Source organism: Nicotiana sylvestris, chromosome 2 (genome assembly GCF_000393655.2).
Source record: "Nicotiana sylvestris chromosome 2, ASM39365v2, whole genome shotgun sequence".
Classification (NCBI taxonomy): Eukaryota; Viridiplantae; Streptophyta; class Magnoliopsida; order Solanales; family Solanaceae; genus Nicotiana; species Nicotiana sylvestris.
The window spans coordinates 54,596,738-54,617,986 of NC_091058.1; the positions used below are offsets into that span (position 1 = coordinate 54,596,738).

The 21,249-nt window shown below is 37.1% G+C and overlaps 2 pseudogenes; both read left to right on the plus strand.

Moving 5' to 3' along the window:
• Positions 1-2,076: 2,076 nt before the first annotated feature.
• LOC104249773 (protein DETOXIFICATION 3-like) lies at positions 2,077-10,112 on the plus strand (annotated as a pseudogene).
• Positions 10,113-18,612: 8,500 nt separating this feature from the next.
• Positions 18,613-20,823, plus strand: LOC104249774 (protein DETOXIFICATION 12-like; annotated as a pseudogene).
• The last annotated feature ends 426 nt before the right edge of the window (positions 20,824-21,249 follow it).

Sequence of the window (21,249 nt, forward strand, 5' to 3'; positions counted from 1 at the left end):
CATACACTTTGGGGTGCTTCCAAGGCTACAACTGTGAAGTTCTTTGATATTTGCATGGAGAAGATGTATGAATTGGATGCTGAAGCTGCTACGTGGCTGAATGAAAAGTCACCTAGTGAATGGACTAAATCACATTTCTCTTCATGTGCTAAATGTGATGTTTTATTGAATAATATGTGTGAAAGTTTTAACAGTATGATTCTTGATGCTCGAGACAAGCCAATTATTACGTTGTTGGAGAAATTAAGTTATCTTCTTATGGCAAGATTCCAAGCTAATCGGGATAAAGCAGAAAGATGGAACTCGGGTGATATTTGCCCTCGGATCAAGAGCTTACTGCATAATAATGAGTCTGCGGCAGCTGCATGTATTCCAAGAAAATCGAATATGTGGAATTATGAAATTCTTGGATCATCCACTGCCGACAATTAGGTTGTTGACCTCCAAAATAGAAAATGTAGTTGTAGGAAATGGACAATAACAGGAATTCCTTGTAAACATGCAATATCGGCTATCTAGGGTAAACATGATAATGTTATTGACTATGTTTATGATTGCTATAAAGTTGACACATACAGAAAAATTTATGAAAAAGCTATCTTTCCGATCAATGGGTCGCAATTGTAGGCTAAATTGAATAAAGTATCTTCTTTACCTCTGAGACTTGTAAGACAAAACAAGAGGGGCAGAAATCAAAAATTGAGGAGAAGAGAGTCTGATGAAGCAGGATCAAGTAGAACAAGAATGAAGAAAAAGCAAACATTTGTCAATTGTAGCTTATGTCACAAACCTGGCCATAATAAGAGAACATGCAAATTAAACTATGTGGAGTCAGAAGTAGGTGTACATGGCTCAGCTTTTTGGATGCCTCCTACATCAACAGTTTTCGAGAAGTTGCCGGTAAAATCTTTGGCGTAATAAATGAATTGACTCTCCATTATAGGATTTATAATACAATATTATTTTTTATCTTGCTTGCAGGTTAGAAGAGCAAATCCTGGACCAACTCAAGATACTGGACTGAATCACGATTCTTGGAATATTTAAGTGGATATGCTGTTATTTTTTGTTAAATGGGACAAGGTGTTGCTGCTTTTTGCTATGATGAAACCTGAAAATGCTTTTTGGTTGTTGAATGAATCTACTGTCATCCGAGACTTGAATGAACCTGAAGAGTAGTTTTAGTTAATTATTTAAGCCATGTCAACTATTATTGTGCAGCTATCTTTTCTGGTGTTTCTTAAACCAGAGAAAAACTTTATTTTTTTTGTCCCATAGTTATGTGAAGTTATTCTTGATTTTAGCTCCTCATACAAAAATCTACATCTCATGAATTTATTATTAAGTTATATGCTACTATCGTATGCACCTGGTTCATCTAATTAAGAGACAAATTTGTAATGGGATATCATTAATAGCTAGTAAACTTTACAGTGCACCTCCAAAATACAGTAGCATATTCATGACAAAAAGCACAATCAAATAAGACTTTTAATTAGTAAGAGAGATGAACATGGTTTTTGTTGGAAAAGAGATGGGTTCACATTTGGAGATGATGGGAGAAGGCAAGGTTTTTGTTTGTACTTTTGTTTCTCACGTATGTTCCGTTCATTTTGACGAATTTTTAGAGGGTGCCGTCACTTTTTAGGGCTAAAGACCAAACTAATTAGCTTTTAATATACATTAAGGACCTTTTCCATTAGGTGTTATACACCAGGGATCAAATGGATCCAACGTCCATACATTAGGGACGATTTTGATCACTTCCTCTTGTATGGTCTCATTATCAGATGTGTTTATCAGACATATATCAAGAATAAATATTGGGCTAAAACTTCAGCTGGCTACTTGGGCTCAAAGCTTCAGATACTAGTTGGGCTCTACACGTTTTGGGCCTGTTTAGAAGAATATTATTTAGGGTTTTTTTATTAGCTGTAAATTATTAGGAATAAATATTGATTCCATATTTGTTAGTTTGTTACAAGAGAGCAAATAGAATAGGGACAGGTGTAGGTTAGTTATACATTGATTCCATTCTTTCTTATTTATATAAGTGCATTGTACATATTACATTTATTCAATAAACACAGAAAACGTTTTCTACAACTTTTTCTTTCAATTCCGTCAGTAAGCAAAAATCTTTCTCTGTCCTACAACAATATTATATACTCACAGCTAAAGTACGTCTTTCTAAATGTGCATACTATACTATTATATATAAGGGACATCGTATGTGGAAGTGACAACAAGTATAACTATCATGGCAGAGGAGTTATCACAGAGCTTGAAAGAAAAGAAATGGCAGATAAATTGGGATATTGTATCGCAAGAACTAAAGAAGACGAGACGCATTATGGCTCCTGGTGGCAGTCACAGTGTTTCAGTACCTCTTGCAATTTGAATCATTATGGTGGGACATCTTGGATAGGTAGCCCTGTCTAGTGTTGCCATTGCCACTTCTCTAACTAATGTCACTGGTTTCAGCCTACTTGTAACTCCTCTCTTTGCATCTTACTGTTCTTTACTCATGTTTGTTAGAGTCGAGCAAACAAGCTATTGTCTCCTTATATGATTTTGGACAAATACTCACCTCATGAGCGCTTCATAGGAAAATTAATTCAGAATTTAAAGTTGGCAGGTTCAACTTTTATGATTCTTACTGTTGAGGAGACGTGTCAAGATAATAAAAGGAAAAGGATATTTAGGAGAGAAACAATAAATTGCACAAGACAAGACAAGACAAGATTTACGTGGTTTGGCAATTTTTGCCTACTCCAGGGTCACACAAAGAATAGCTCTTTATTAATTGAAGAGAGAAAGAAGAAGTTTTGGGATGATCTACAAATGAAAATGTAGACCCCTATTTATAGGCATTTGAATGCCCTGTCGAGGTAAGCGCTTACATCATAAGAATGTCGATGTAAGCGCTTACATCATAAGAATGCTGAGGTAAGCGCTTACATCACAAGAATGTCGATGTAAGCGCTTACATCATATTTCATCTCTTTTTGATTTTTCTTTCTTTTGTTTTATGTACTTTCACATACAACAATAAGTTTGGTCCTATCAATCTCCCCCTCAAACCTATGTTATATCAAGAAAGAAAATAAAAAAAAAGATTTGCTATTCTCTGGTGGCGCTTTCACGATATCAGTCTTGAAGGCTAATTGAGGCAGTGCACAGCCTCAGTTTGTCAACACCGACAACTTTGGTCAACATGTCTGACGGGTTCTTTGATCCTGGTATCTTTTGTAGGGAAAAAGTTCCTTCATTTATCAACTCTCGGATATGATGATACCTTAACTGGATATGCTTCAATCTTGCATGAAACACTGAATTCTTGGCAAGATGAATTGCACTCTGGCTATCGCTGAAAAGCTCACAATTGTCCTGCTCTTTACCTAGCTCTTTAAGAAAATTCTTGAGCCAAATCATCTCTTTTTCAGCTTCTGAGATTGACATGTACTCTGCTTCAGTGGTAGATAGAGCAACACTTTTCTGAAGTCTGGACATCCAACTAACAGCAGTACCACCCAAGGTGAACACGTAGCCAGTGGTACTTTTTCGACTATCTAGATCGCCGCCTAAATTTGCATCAGCAAAACCTTGTTAGATAATATTGCTCTTTTTAAAACAAAGTGCCATACCTGAGGTGCCTTTGAGATATCGCAATATCCATTTTACACCTTCCCAATGCTCCTTTCCTGGATCTGACATGTATCTACTGACAACTCCAACTGCATGGGCTATGTCAGGTCTAGTGCAAACCATAGCATACATCAAACTTCCTACTGCTGAAGCATATGGAATTTTGGACATGTACTTCCTTTCTTCATCTGTCTTAGGTGATTGGTCCTTTGACAGATTTAGATGGCTTCCAAGTGGAGTGCTTCTGGTCTTTGCATCATGAAGACTGAACCTGCTTAGTACCTTCTGTATGTACTTTTCTTGGGACAACTTTAAGGTTCCTTCCGACCTGTTTCTGCTAATCCTCATCCCAAACATTTGCTTAGCTGGTCCTAAGTCTTTCATTTCAAACTCCTCCGCCAGTTGTTGCTTAACCAAGTTGATCTTATTTATGCTTGATCCTGCAATTAGCATATCATCAACGTGCAATAATAAAATGACATAGGATTTATCAAGATTTTTGATATCACAGCAATGGTCCATCTCACATTGTGTGAAACCATTTTTATGCATGAATCCATAAAATTTCTTGTACCATTGTCGAGGAGCTTGTTTCAAACCATACAAACTCTTCTTCAACTTACACACAAGGTTTTCTTTACCAAAAACTTGAAAACCTTCAGGTTGCTTCATGTAGATGTCTTCTTCAAGGTCACCATGCAAGAAAGCAGTTTTAACATCTAGCTGCTCCAAATGCAAATTTTCTGCAGCTACGATACTTAGCACAAACCTGATAGTAGTTAATTTGACTACAAGAGAGAAGATCTCGGTGTAGTCAATTCCTTCCTTCTGCTGAAAGACTTTTACTACTAATCGTGCTTTGTATCTCTTCTTACCATCATGCTCTTCTTTGACTCTGTACACCCACTTGTTCTGCAATGCCTTCTTTCCTTTTGGTAACTATGTAAGTGTCCATGTTTTATTCTTTTGAAGAGAATTCATCTCTTCTTTCATGGCTAGCTTCCACTTATCAGAGTCTATCACCTGTATTGTTTCAACAAAATGCTCTGGTTCTCCAGTATCAGTAAGAAGTAAATAGTGAAGAGAGAGAGTTAACCTATCTGGAGCATTCGTGACTCTTTTAGATCTACTCAATGTAGGTTCATGAGTAACAGAATCCGAATTTGATTCATGTCCTGATTCCAGATTTGGTTCTGCATTTGATTCTATCTCTGGTTCTATTCTGGTTCTGATTCAGGTTTGGCTACTAGTTCTTCTTCAAATTCGGCTTCTATTTCTTCATCTTCAATTTCAGAATTAGTTGTAATCCCTCTAGCCACTTCATTTTCTGAGATTTCTTCTAACTCAACTGTTTCAGACAATCTTGTCTGTTTGCTGGTGTTGGTTGGTTCTACTTCAAGCTTGTCCTTGTACATCACATTTTCATTAAATATGGCATTCCTGTGTCTTAGGATCTTTCTATTCTGATCGTCCCAAAACCGATAACCAAAATTATCATCACCATAGCCAATAAAGAAACATTTCTTTGCTTTAGGATCAATCTTATCTCTATCATTAGAGTTTACATGCACATAAGCAACACAACCAAAAAATTTCAGATGTGAGAGAGTTACCTCCTTTCATGTCCATACCTCCTCAGGAATTTCAAAATTCAGCAGTACAGAGGGTCCCCTATTTATGAGGTAAACTGCCGTGTTAACAGCCTCTACCCAAAAATACTTCGGCAATCCAGAATGTATTCTCATACTTCTGGCTCGTTCATTCAGGGTTCTGTTCATCCTCTCAGCAACACCATTTTATTCCGGTGTTCCAAGAACTGTCTTGATCATTCTGATCCCATTCTCCGAGCAAAATGCTTTGAACTCTTGACTATCATACTCTCCTCCATTGTCAGACTTCAGACATTTTAACTTTAGACTTGTCTGATTTTTAACTTCAGCTTTCCATCTTTTAAAGGTAACAAACACATCAGATTTATTTTTTAGAAAATAAACCCATACCTTTCTTGTGGAATCATCAATGAAGGTGACATAATAGCGTGAGCCTCCTAAAGAAGTTACAGGAGTTGGTCCCCACACATCTGTATGCACTAGTTCCAGCTTCTCTTTCTTTGGCGTCCTTCCCACCTTTGAGAAACTAACTCTCTTTTGTTTCCCGTAAATGCAATCTTCGCACAAACCTAATTCAACATGTTTTAGGTTTGACAACTTCTTTTTGGATGCCAAAAGCTTCATTCCCTTCTCACTCATATGCCCGAGCCTCCGGTGCCACAATGTTGTATCACGACCATGATCAACTGTTGCTATAGTATCTCTTTCTATTGCAGTTGCATACAGTGTTCCCCTTTTGAAGCCTCGTGCCACAACCAAATTCTCTTTAGTTATCTTCCACGATCCGTTGCCGAATGTTGTTGTATATCCTTCATCGTCAATCTGACCCATAGATATCAGATTTTTCTTGAGGCTAGGAACATGTCGTACATTTTGCAATTTCTATAGCGTGCCTTGTGAAGTCTTTATATGAACTTCACCTTTTCCGGCAATGTCGAGAGGTTCGCCGTCTGCTAGATAAACTTTCCCAAATTTTCCAGCAATATAATTATGCAATAATTCTTTGCATGATGTAGAGTGAAAGGATACACCTGAGTCCAGAATCCAAGATTCGACTGGACTGTCTGCACAACAAATTAGTGCATCACCGACTTGTTCAGCAATTACATTTGCTGAATTTTCTTCCTTATTCTTCTTTGGTTCTCTACATTGACTACTGTAGTGACCCCTTTTTATCGCAATTCCAACAAGTAATGTCCTTGCGATTTTGGATTGTCCTCTTCTCCTTGACTTTGATCTGCCACGACCATAATTCTGTCCTCTTTGGTTGATTCTCCCCCTGCTTTCGGTATTAAAAGCAGATCCTGGGGAATCACTTGATTCTCTTCTGCAAATATCTTCGCTTAGAACCATGTCTCTAATATCACTCAATTTGAGTTTGGTACTTCTTGATGAACTGCTAACTGCAGTTACTGTTGCAGACCAACTCTCCGGTAGAGATGATAGTAGAATCAACGCCCTGATTTCGTCATCAATTGTTATATTAACAGAACTCAACTGAGTAAATATTATATTAAACTCATTGATATGCTTTGTGACTGATCCACCTTCTGTCATCTTTAAGTTGAACAATCGACGCATCAAATAGACTTTATTTGAAGCAGATGACTTCTCGTACATATTTGATTACGCCTTCATCAAGCCTGCAGTGGTCTTCTCGTTAATGATGTTAAACGCCACATTTCATGTTAGCGTCAAACGAATCACACCAAGAGCTTGGCGATCTAATAGATCCCAATCTGCTTTGGCCATAGTCTCCGGTTTCACCTCGGTCAGAGGTAAGTGTAAATTTTTCTGGTACAAATAATCCTCTATTTGCATTTTCCAGAATCCAAAATCTTTGCCATTGAACTTGTCAATCTTAACCTTCCCTTCTTCCTATGCCATTTTTCACAAAAAACAATTTATGTGAATAGTGCTTGTGAATAGTAACGATGATCAATAATGTCGCACTATTCTTGTAAATAGTACATGCACCAATACTGTACTTTTCTACCAGAATTACACTGTCTGCAGCTCTGATACCAGTTGTTGAGGAGACATGTCAAGATAATAAATGGAAAAAGATATTTAGGAGAGAAACAATAAATTACACAAGACAAGATTTACGTGGTTCGACAATTTTTGCCTACTCCACGGTCATACAAAGAATAGCTCTTTATTAATTGAAGAGAGAAAGAAGAAGTTTTGGGATGATCGACAAATGAAAATGTAGACCTCTATTTATAGGCATTTGAATGCCCTGCCGAGGTAAGCGTTTACATCATAAGAATGCCGATGTAAGCGCTTACATCATAAGAATGCCGATGTAAGCATAAGAATGCTGAGGTAAGCGCTTACATCACAAGAATGTCGATGTAAGCACTTACATCGTATTTTCATCTCTTTTTGATTTTTCTTTCTTTTGTTTTGTCTACTTTCACATACAACAATATGTTTGGTCCTATCAGTTACTACTAAATATATATCACACAAATTATGGGTTCAAAATTTAGTATTTGATGAAATCTTAGTAATTTTTCACATGTATATCTATGCTTTGTTTTAATAATACTAGGCTCAATTGAACCAAATGTAAATGAACTCCATCGTCCTCCAGCTATCTTTGGGATTGAGTCTATCTTATTAACATGGTATCACAGCAAAATCTACCCCTATTCTTATTTTACACAATGTCGGTCATATTATGTCGTCCAAATTCTAGATGTTCAGGCCTAGGCGTTCAGGTGTTATAGTCACATGGGTTGAAGAAATGGACTGTTTGTCTGTCTGTGGTCATGGACAATCCTTACCTCATAAGCTATTTTTTCGGATTGAGTTAGTCCTAAGGTCTATTTTTTGAAATCATATTAATTGAATGAGGTTTGTGAATATGTAACAGTCAGGGCTGGTTGGTGGTTTGGAGGCACTATGTGGACAAGCTTATGGAGCTCAGCAATATCACAAGCTCAGTACATATACCTACACTGCTATAATTTCTCTGTTTCTTGTATGCATACCAATATGTGTTTTGTGGTTCTTCATGGACAAATTGCTTATATTGATCGGACAAGATCACTCAATCTCAGTGGAAGCGCAGAAGTATTCAATGTGGGTAATCCCTGCTTTATTTGGTGGTGCAATTTCTAAACCACTAGTTAGATACATGCAGACACAGAGCTTGATTCTTCCTATGCTTCTATCTTCCTTTGCTGTTCTATGCTTCCACTTGCCCATTAGCTGGGCTTTCATATTTAAGTTGGAGCTTGGAAACATAGGAGCTGCTATAGCCTTCAGTATATCCTCTTGGTTGTATGTCCTATTTCTTGCATTTTATGTCAAATATTCAAGCTCCAGTGAGAAGACTCGAGCGCCTTTCTCCATAGATGCATTCCTGTATCAGACAATTCTTCCGTTTGGCTGTCCCTTCTCCTGTGATTGTTTGGTAAATATTCCTCTTCTTGAATGAATCCCTCATGCCTGATGATCTATTGGATGCAGTTATTTATTTATGTATTTTCATTTCAATGACTCTTATTTTCCAGTATGACTGGCAACACTCTTATTGTAGCCTAAAATGGTAGTCACTTGAGGTGCTTACTTTGCTATCAGGCCTTCTACCAAATCCAACACGTGAGACATCAGTGATGTCAACATGGTACCATACTCTAATCCACAACCAATTCACATTGGTCATGAATTCGGGAGATTTTTCAATAGAAATGCGTCTAATCTCTCTCTTTTTTTTTTCCCCACACTCTTGCAGCTTAACAATTTCAACATTACACTTCACTGTACCATATGGCTTCGGAGCTACTGCAAGGTTTGACTCAATAACTGTCAACTATGTTCATCAGTGAAAAATCATACAATATCTTACCCCATTATTTGTTGTCTTATTTTATTTTAAAGTACTCGTATTTCAAATGAATTGGGAGCTGGGAATCCTCAAAAGGCTCGACTGGCAGTTCAGTTAGTAATGTTTCTTGCAGTCATAGAGACAGTAGTATTAAGCACAAGTCTATTCGGAAGCAGGCGTGTATTAGGAAAAGCATTCAGTAATGACAAGCAAGTAGTGGATTATATAGCTGAAATGACTCCTTTTCTATGTCTGTCCATTATCACAGATAGCTTACAAGCTGTCATCTAGTTCCAAGCATCCATCTTTTGATGTGTCATATTTACTAGCAAAGCACCAACGTGGCGGGTAAAATTCAGTGACCATACATAATATTAACCCTGATATATTCCTGAAAAAGTTTGTACTGCACTTCGACTTAGATTTTTTTGTTAAAAAAAATACAGGTATAGCAAGAGGAAGCGGGTGGCAGCATATCGGGGCATATATAAATTCAGGGGCATTTTATTTGGTAGCAATCCCCTTAGCAGTGGTGTTAGGATTCGTTCTACATTTGAAAGCAAAGGGTCTTTGGATTGGAATAGTGGTTGGTTTTACTGTACAAACCATCAATCATTCTATCTATTGTTACAAGTTTCACTGATTGGGAAAAGCAGGTTCATTCATTTTACCTTTTTTTTTAGTCTTTTCACAATTTCCTCGTTTTTTTCCTCTGTATTGAAAATTTGGGAATGGACTGTGCAGGCAAAGAAGGCAAGAGAAAGGATACACGAAGGAAGATCTTAGGTTCTATTTTATGCTATTGGCTACAAACTCAAATCTGATTAGCTGCAAATTCCATGCTTTATATTATCCAAATTTCAGAAAGTAATCAATGTATGAAGGTGCTCCTGCAAAAGGGATATAGTGAGAGCCTGTGGATCTGTTTTTAAGTTTGACTACTTAGTGTCTATGAAAGAACGAGGCATTTGTTCTTAAAATATTTAGTAAGTTCATTATATATAGTAAAATTTCAATTTTGGCTCCTAATTAGGCCCAAAATTCGGATTTAGTCCTCAACTTGTTGTGTAAATTCCAATCGCATCCAGATGATTAGGTATGAGATATGGACTTGTAATTGGTTGATTTTCATCCAGATTCCTTTTAAAAAATAATAAGATAAAAGGCGTATTGTTAGAATAATACCACTTAAAAGGCAAGTATGAAATTACCAAGAAAAACAGGTTTCTGTTCAAGTTCCAAGGAGTGAATTTGGTGGGAACACAATTCCATGTATTAAGGAGGTGAATTACAAATTGATAATTTGTCCACAGGGAGTAAAGAAAGTTTTCTTCATATATTTTTTTGATATACAATTTGGATTATATGATCTTCTCTGTAAGAAGAAATGAAGAATGCAATATATGTCATATTCCATTAATATAATAGAAGTAGTAGATAATCCATTTTTGGTGTCTGTGTTTTAACGCAAAAATGGCTGCAACAAGCCAACAAAGACTGAAAAACCTTAGACAAGACAAGCCAACAAGGAAATAAAAAAAACCTTGATTGAAAAATGACACGTTGGGGGTAGCAATATACAACATATCGTTAAATAATTCTTATACCTAGTTAGGATCCTTATAATTTAATGGTAAAAACAAGATATATTGGCCTTTGAAAAGATGGTTTCTTGCAGGTCATACTAGTAGTCATTAGTCAATTGGGAGCCTTAAAATAGTCCAGATCGAACAAAAGACAAACGGGAATTTGCTAATACAGCTAAAACTGTATAGCAGATAACATAAATAATGGCAAAATGGTGACCCCGAGAAAATATTTTTAACAAGTACCCGACAAAGTAAGCAAGCATCTTTCTGTCACGTGTTAGGAACAACATAGAATTACTAAGTACTAATTGTGCATTGATTCTTCGTATGTTGTAAGTGGCGGTTGCGGAAGCCAAATGTATATAGTGTGAATAAGTCACAACTACTATACCAAAATTATGACAGCCACCAAATAATAAATAAGACAATAAAGCAACAATAAAGGGAACACCACAATTTACGAGGTTCGGCTAATTTTGCCTACTCCTCGGACACAACCAATATTTTATTTCACTTCCAAAAATACAAGTGAAATAATACTAAAGAGAGAAGATACAAATGCCTTAAACAGATGAGAAGGCAAATGAGAGGTGTGTTTCAATCCTAAACATTAGGCCTTCTTTTATAGGGGAAAAATCCCCCCAAACTTAACTCCCAACCAATGTGGGACTTTGGCATTTTGCCAAACTTCAACAAATCTCCACCTTGGCAAAATTCCACATTTTCAATTCTCTCTCAATAACAAATTTTGGTTGTGTCTTCATCTTCAATCTTCAGTGTTCAACAATGTTGATCAAATCCAAACAATGTTGAAACTTGACCGCAGTCACCACCTTTGTCAGCATATCAGCAGGATTCTCTGTAGTATGAATTTTCTTCACCGTGACTCCACCTTTTTCTATGACTTCTCGTACGAAATGATACCGAACATCAATGTGCTTCGTCCTTGCATGATAAACTTGGTTCTTCGCTAATTGAATAGCACTTTGACTATCACAAAAAATTGTGATACCTTTTTGTTCAACACCAAGCTCCTTTAGCAATCCTTGAAGCCAAATTGCCTCTTTCACAGCATCTGTAATAGCCATGTACTCTGCCTCTGTTGTAGACAAAGCAACTGTTGACTGCAAAGTAGACTTCCAACTAACTGGTGCCTTTGCAAAAGTAAACACATAACCAGTAGTTGATCTTCGTTTGTCCATATCACCCGCAAAATCTGAGTCACAATATCCAACTACAGACTGATTGTCTTCCTGCTCAAAAACTAACCCGACATCTACAGTATTATGAATATACCGTAGAATCCACTTCACAGCTTGCCAATGCTCCTTCCCTGGATTGTGCATATATCTGCTAATAACTCCAACAGCTTGTGAAATGTCAGGCCTTGTGCAAACCATTGCATACATCAAGCTACCAACAGCATTTGCGTATGGTACCTTTGACATATACTCTCGTTCAGCTTCATCCATTGGCGACATAGTAGTACTTAGCTTAAAATGGGAAGCAAGTGGAGTACTAACTGGCTTAGTCTTGTCATCTATGCCAAAACGTTGAAGTACTCTCTTCAAATATTCCTTTTGAGATAAACAGAGTTTCTTTGAACGTCTATCTCTAATTATCTCCATGCCAAGAATTTTCTTTGCCTCACCCAAATCCTTCATCTCGAACTCCTTCTTCAGTTGAATCTTCAACTTATCAATTTCTTCCAAATTCTTGGAAGCTATCAACATATCATCAACATATAGGAGAAGATATACAAAGGAACCATCTTTAAGCTTGTGCAAATACACACAATGATCGTATTTGCTTCTCTTGTACCCTTGCCGCAACATAAACTCGTCAAATCGCTTGTACCATTGTCTAGAAGATTGTTTCAATCCGTACAACGATTTTTCAAGTTTGCACACCATATTTTCTTTTCCAGCAACTTTGAATCCTTCTGGCTGAGTCATGTAGATTTCCTCCTCCAAGTTTCCATGTAAAAACGCAGTTTTTACATCCATCTGAACTAGTTCCAAATCCAATTGTGCTACCAAAGCCAACATAATTCTAATGGAGGAATGTTTTACAACTGGAGAAAACACTTCATTGTAATCAATTCCCTCCTTTTGAGCATATCCTTTGGCCACCAATCTTGCTTTGTAGCGAACATCTAATTGGTTAGGAAATCCTTCTTTCTTTGCAAATACCCATTTGCACCCAATTGCTTTCTTTCCCTTCGGGAGATTGGCCAATCTCCATGTATGATTCTGATGAAGGGACTGTATTTCATCATTCATGGCAATCCTCCACTTATCTTCTTCTGAACTTTGGACAGCGTCTTTATAAGTAGTAGGAACATCATCAGCTACAATTGAGGTTGCACAAGCAACCGTCTCTATGAGACGAACAGGTTTCGTTATTGTTCTTTTTGGCCTGCTGGTTGCTATTGATTCAAGTTGTTGTTGAGATTCCTGAGTTGGAATCTCCTCTACTGGCTCTCCTTCCAGAGGGTAATCTTCATTTGTTTCCTCCTCTGCTTCTTGTGTAGGAAAAATAAATTTTCCCTCAAACTCCACCTGCTTAGAAGCACCTTCATTTTGTTTGGTATCTTCTGTTACCTTATTTACCATAGCAAATTCATCAAAGGTAACATCTCTGCTGAATATTACTTTCTTTGTCATAGGACACCATAAGCGATATCCTTTGACTCCAGAAGTAATTCCCATAAAAATAGCCTTCTTTGCCCTTGGATCCAATTTTGACTCCGTCACATGATAATATGCAGTTGAGCCAAACACGTGCAAAGAGTTATAATCTACAGCAGGTTTTCCGTACCATTTTTCAAATGGTGTTTTGCCATCAATAGCAGCAGATGGTAGACGATTAATGAGGTGGCATGCATATGTAATTGCCTCAGCCCAAAATTCTTTGCCCAAGCCAGCATTGGACAACATACACCGTACCTTCTCCAGCAAGGTCCGGTTCATACGTTCTGCCACTCCATTCTGTTGTGGTGTATGTCTAACAGTGAAGTGTCGGACGATGCCATCATTTTCACAGACCTTATTGAAATGATCATTTTTGTATTCACCTCCATTGTCTGTGCGAATACACTTGATTCTCCTGCCTGTCTGATTCTCCACCATCGTCTTCCATTTGAGAAAAATTCCCAACACTTCATCTTTGCTCTTCATTGTATACACCCATACTCTTCGGGAAAAATCATCAACAAAGGTTACAAAATAGTGCTTCCCACCCAATGAAGGTGTTTTGGAAGGACCCCAAACATCAGAGTGTACATAATCCAAAATGCCTTTAGTATTATGGATCGATGTACCAAATTTAACCCTTGTCTGTTTCCCTTTAACACAATGCTCACAAAACTCCAAGTTGCAAGCCTTTACTCCTTTTAACAATCCTTGATCTGATAGAGTTTTCAAGGATTTTCCTCCAGCATGTCCCAAGCGCATGTGCCATAGCTTGGTTGCTTCTGCCTCTTTGTCGTCACTGGATGTTACTGTCGCTGTCCCAATAACTGTACTGCCACGATAGCGGTACATATTATTATTCTTCCGATTAGCCTTCATTACCACTAGTGCACCGGAGCATACTCTCATCACTCCATTTTCTGCAATGATTTTGAACCCTTTTGATTCTAGGGCTCCCACAGAGATGAGATTCTTCTTCAAATCCGGTACATATCGAACATCTATCAATGTTCTGATCATTCCATCATGGTTCCTTAATCGTATTGAACCAATGCCATATGAGGTAAGAGGGCTGTTATCCGCTGTGTGGATGACTCCATATTCTCCTTCTTGAAATTCCACGAACCAGTCCCTGTTGGGACACATATGATAGCTACAAGCCGAGTCCATCAACCATATGTCTGATGATGTTGATGACTCTGTTGTAACTAATGAGAAGTCTGAATCATCACAATCAGCTACATTTGAATCCATAATAGCCTTTCCATTGTTATGTTTGGCCTTATTCTTCAACTTCGGACAGTCTTTCTTCCAGTGCCCTTTTTCTCGACAAAAGGCACATTCATCTTTGCTGGGTCTGGATCTTGACTTGGATCTTCCCTTCTTTGTCCTCGTTTGATTTTGAGGACGACCCCTCACAAACAGTGCTTCTCCTTCTCCGCCCTTCTGTTTTTCTCGCTTTCTTTGTTCATAGCTGTACAAAGCTGAACAAACTTCTCTGAGAGAAATTTCGTCATTTCCATGGAGTAGAGTAGTTTCAAGGTGCTCGTACTCATCAGGAAGTGACGCCAACAACATTAAGGCCAAGTCACCATCATCATAAGTTGTATCCATATTTTGCAAATCTGTGACCAACTTATTGAAACTGGTGATATGTTCATTCATCGTGGTACCAGGAACATAGGTGAAGTGAAACAGTCTCTTCTTCATGTACAATTTATTTTGACTGTTTTTCTTCAAAAATTTATCCTCCAGTGCTTTCCATAATTTACTTGCAGAAGTTTCCTTTGTGTATGGATATTTCTGCTCTCTAGCAAGGTAGGATCGAATGGTACCGCAAGCAACACGGTTGATAATTCTCCAATCTTCTTCTCCAATAACATCTGGTTTCTTTTCTTCAATGGCCAGATCTAGCCCTTGTTGAAAAAGGACATCTAGAACCTCGCCTTGCCACATCCCAAAATGTCCGGACCCGTCAAAAATTTCTACCGCAAATTTCGCATTTGACACAATTCTTGTCATAAGCGAAGATGCCAATGATGGCGTATTGTTGACACTTGATGTAGATTCTTCTTGTTTATTGTCCCCCATATTTGACACAAATATTATTTAATAGCTGACGACACAAATCAAGATTATTTCCTTTCTGATGTAGAAGATCAGACTAAGCTGCAACTACAGAGCATACTCAGACAGAACCTTGACTCAGTTACCAAGATAAATCTTTTCTGATGTGGAAGATCAGACTATGCTGCAACCACAGAGCATACTTAGACAGTACCTTGGCTCTGATACCAATTGTTGCGGAAGCCAAATGTATATAGTGTGAATAAGTCACAACTACTATACCAAAATTATGACAGCCACCAAATAATAAATAAGACAATAAAGCAACAATAAAGGGAACACCACAATTTACGAGGTTCGGCTAATTTTGCCTACTCCTCGGACACAACCAATATTTTATTTCACTTCCAAAAATACAAGTGAAATAATACTAAAGAGAGAAGATACAAATGCCTTAAACAGATGAGAAGGCAAATGAGAGGTGTGTTTCAATCCTAAACATTAGGCCTTCTTTTATAGGGGAAAAATCCCCCCAAACTTAACTCCCAACCAATGTGGGACTTTGGCATTTTGCCAAACTTCAACAGTGGCAACAAGTGGAACTACCATGGTAGAGGAGTTGCCACAGAGCTTGAAAGAAAAAAAAATGGCAGATAAATTGGGATTCTGTATCTCAAGAACTGAAGAAGACGAGTCGTTTTATGGCTCCAATGGTAGCGGTCACAGTTTTTCAGTACCTCTTGCAAGTTGTATCAGTCATGATGGTGGGACATCTTGGAGAGTTAGCGCTGTCTAGTGTTGCCATCGCCACTTCTCTAACTAATGTCACTGGTTTCAGCCTGCTTGTAAGTGCTCTCTACATATTAATGTTCCATATGCATTAGTGTCTCATGTGAGGGGAATGTCTTGTGTTTGTATATACTGACCTCATGAACTATCTTTTGGGGTTTAGTTGAGACAAATTCATTCCGATTCTTAGCTTACCCATTGTTGGTCCCTCATACTATGTTGTCTACTCTCCAAATGTCCGGGCCTGGACGAGAGGGAGGGGAGAGGTGTTAAAATCCCGAAGGAATGGACTATCGTCTCCTTATATGGTTTTATACAAGTATCATGGACTAATTTTTGGGTTGAGTTGGTCCAAATAGAGGTGGACCTATGTATAACAAACATTGAGGGTCACCGGTTCCCGTAAATTTTGGCTGAAATCTTGTACTATATGTATATGTGTATACCTTGAAAATGGTTAATTTAAATAACTTGACACCTTGAACACTAAAATCCTTTCGGGGACACTGACTGAGTAGAATACTGGTGCCCCGTTGCGTTAAAACCCTGGGTCCCTCCAGGTCCAAAGTCTTTTGTTTACTAAAATGTTCGTCCATGAAACCATAGTATTGATTTACTAAGGTTTGTGAACTTGGAACAGACAGGGCTGGTTGGTGGTATGGAGACACTATGTGGACAAGCTTATGGAGCTCAGCAATATCACAAACTCAGTACATATACCTACACTGCTATAATTTCTCTGTTTTTAGTATGCATACCAATCTGTGTGTTATGGTGCTTCTGTTAGGGATATAGTAGATATGCCCTAAATTCAATCTCATATTTGATGATTTGAACATATTTTGTGAACGTTATTTGATATAAAAATATATGGCATTCTTTTAGCATAGTTATTATTAATTGTTTGATTAATTTGATAAGGTCCTTGATTAAATTTTGAGATTTGTCATCGTGATAGAGATCATGATAATGAGAGCAAAGTCTCTTACAATTTAATCTAAATTTGTTCTTGATCGTAGGATTATTAATTTGGATATTAGTAATCTGGTTAGATCAATATTTATGTGATTGTCTTTATGGGATAACGATTAGTTGATCTCATTAACTAAATCACATAGATAGATGATGTATATAGAGATATGATCATTGAACCGACTCATTGGATAATTCCTAATGGTTAGAATTACCATAAACTGTCAATAGGATATTCTCTTGAAGAATGCGATGTAAGAGTTTTCTTTGACATGAGATCGTCATAGTAATTGACAAGTTATTTGTTGTGCTTTAATACTAGACACCTATGGCCCTAGGGCGATAGTTGAAAGGATATTGGATACGATTGAATACTTGTAGAATTAGTGATTGATCAAGATGGAATCTGTCAACTCTTGGTAATGAGTTTAAGCTCCATGTTGTCATGAATTATAAACGACCAAGTTAAGACCTTGGCCAGGGCAATTGAACGAAAGAAGAAAAGATTTTCTTAGGTCATTCAATGGTCGATTATATTTGACATGAACACATAGTTGGTCGCCTATTAGGATATGACAGTTGAACCATATCTTAGGGTGATCTAGAGCTATAAGGACAGAAGGAATTACTACATTATTCTTCTACTGGTTCTTGAGAGTAAATTGTATACTTCATTCTATCCGGTCGTTAAGGAGTATTGTTAGACGTCACCCTTGATTAGTATATTGATGTGATCACTTTACTACCGGCTTAGTATTGAACCTATGGGGTCACACACTAACGGGTGTTATGATCTTTGTTAAAGGATTAATTACTTTAGTATTTGTTAATTAAATTAAAGAATTTAATTAGTCAAATAAATAAATTATTAGTCCAAATGAAATATTATTATATTCTTTGCTAGCACAGAGGATATAATTAATATTGTGAACAAATTGAAGTTTTCTATTTGGAATGAAAAATTAAATTGTATCTCTTAATTGAAATATATATATATATATATATATATATATATATATATATATATATATATATATATATGTGTGTGTGTGTGTGTGTGTGTGTGATATATATTTAGTATTCGTAGTTAATATTAATATATAAAGGTTGTATATTTAATATTAATTTATTTTTTCCAATTTGGAATTGGATTTGTAAAGTGCTTAAAGGACGTATACGTTAAATCCAATGTTGAATTGGATTGGCGTGAATCGGGATGTCGGCAGCTTCAATCCAATTTGCAATTGGATTAATGTAATATTTTAATAGAAAATTATTTTGACATTGGACTTGCACCAAGTCACGGCCTTTTAGCCTTTTCTTGTACTATTGGAAAATTACAAAAGGTGATATATAAATATTACCATATACGTGACAAGGAAGTGTGAAAAATAGTGCATCCACGATCTGCACAAAATTGTTTTCTTGTCCTATTACTGTTGTCCCGAAGTTTTTGAGAAAAATTTCAGCACAAGTTTTTCGTTCAATTTGTTCGCGGTTTCGTTGATCAAAGAGTTGATAGCAAAGATCAGTCTCGGTGTGGATATGCATAGAGTCTTCGCACTGTCGAAGAATTTGAAACGAGACTTTTAGCACGAGGTTCGTCTTAGATCCGATCTATTGACATGTAAATAAATTTTTAAACACGAAAAGATCTGCCTAGGATTGTTATTGTCTTCCGCTGCGTGTTACGAATACCTATACGCAATCCTTCAGCTTCATGGACAAATTGCTTATATTGACGGGACAAGATCATTCAATCTCAGTGGAAGCGCGCAAGTATTCACTATGGGTAATCCCTGTTCTTTTTGGTGGTGCAATTTCTAAACCACTAACTAGATACTTGCAGTCACAGAGTTTGATTTTTCCAATGCTTTTATCTTCCTTTGCTGTTCTATGCTTCCACTTGCCAATAAGCTGGGCTTTGACATTTAAGTTGGAGCTAGGAAACACAGGAGCTGCTATAGCCTTCAGTAATCCTCTTGGTTGTATGTCCTATTTCTTGCATCTTATGTCAAACTTTCAAGCTCCTGTGAGAAAACTCGAGCGCCTTTTTCCATGGAAGACTACCTTGGTATTAGACAATTCTTCCGTTTGGCTATCCCTTCTGCTGTGATGGTCTGGTTAATATTCGTCTTCCTGAATGAATGATCAATTGCATGAAGTATTTATTTATTTGTATGTTGTTATCTCAGTGACTCTTATTTTTCATTATAGTTCAACTTATTGTAGCCTAAAATGGCGGTCATTTGAGGTGCTTGCTTTGGTATCAGGCCTTTTACCAAAGCCAAAGCTCGAGACATCAGTGATGTCAATATGGTACCGTATTATAATTCACAATTCCTATTCCTTTGGGAGAATTATTTTAATAGAAATGGTTCTAATATATCATTTTGTTCACACACAGCATAACAATTTCTCAATTACACTTCAGTATACCATATGGCTTTGGAGCTGCTGCAAGGTTTGACTCTATAAGTTTCAAACATGTCCATCAGTAGCAAAAAGTACTCATACAAAATAATCTTACTCCAGTGTGTCTTGATATTATTTTGTAGTAGTCGTGTTTCAAATGAAGTGGGAGCTGGGAATCCTCAAAAGGCTCGAATGGCAGTTCAGGTAATAATGTTTCTTACAGTCATAGAGACACTAGTGTTCAACACAAGTCTGTTCTGGAGCAGACATGTATTGGGAAAAGCATTCAGCAATGAGAAGCAAGTCGTGGACTATATAACAGCAATGATGCCTTTTCTATGCCTGTCCATTGTCACAGACAGCTTACAAATAGTCATCACTGGTTAGTTCCATAACATTTAGCCGTTAATTTATCTGATAGTCACTGAAAGTCATAAAGCTATTTTTTGTAACATTGAATAATGAATACTCAGAAAATACGAATCGACCGGAATGTTAGACACATCACTCTCCACATCACCAGCTTTGCCACTGTCAATTCCATATCAAAAAGTAAACAAAAAATGAAAATCCACTGTGTAAAATTTTATTTCATTTTTAGTGGTAACTCGCATGATATTATATTTTCCAAAAAAAGATTTTTCACTTGGACTAAGATTATTTTTACTAACGAAAAACAGGTATAGCAAGGGGAAGTGGGTGGCAGCATATTGGGGCATATATAAATCTAGTGGTATTTTATGTGATAGCATCCCTTTAGCAGTGGCGTTGGGATTTGTTGTACATTTGAAAGCAAAGGGGCTTTGGATTGGAATAGTGGTTGGTTGTGCTGTACAATCGATCGTTCTATTTATTGTTACAGATTTCACAGACTGGAAAAAACAGGTTACATTCTTTTTACTTTTCTGAAAGTCTTTTCATAGTTTCCTCGATCGCTTCTTTTCTTATAAAATTGGGGAATGGACTATGCAGGCAAAGAAGGCAAGAGAAAGGGTACACGGATCTTAGGAAAACAAGAGATTAAAGAATTATGCCTTTGTATAACATGCATAATGGGATCATTTCCTTTGCACTGGCTACTTTTACTCGCTATTCAAGTCTTTACGCTATTGTACATCTGAATTGAAAGTGTTTGTAAGAGAATCTGGTGCATCCACCAGCTCTGTCAAGAATTTTTACAGAGTGATTTGGTGTTCTTTGAATTTCGAAGACTTCGATGGGTATTTTCAGTTCTTTTTTACACGTGCCACTTCGTGAGTGATGCGTGTGTATGAGTTAAAGGCATTCGAATTTAGGGGTATAGTATGTTAAATTCTTTGGAAAAGACCTAAAAATGCCACTCAACATTCAGAAATGGTCTATCCATGTCATCCGTTAAAAAAATGTTCATTTCATGCCACTGTCGTTACACGTTTGACCCATTCATGCCATTATTTACTAATGGCTCAATTTTTTATTTGGCCCATCCATGCCACTGTCGTTAGTCAATAATGGCATGGATGGGTCATTTCTGTAACGGCAGTGGCATGGAAGTAGTAATTTTTTAACGAATGGAGACCATTTCTGAAAGTTGAGTGGTATTTTTAGGCTTTTTTCCTTAAATTCTTTAAAGAATGTGCGATGGGCAT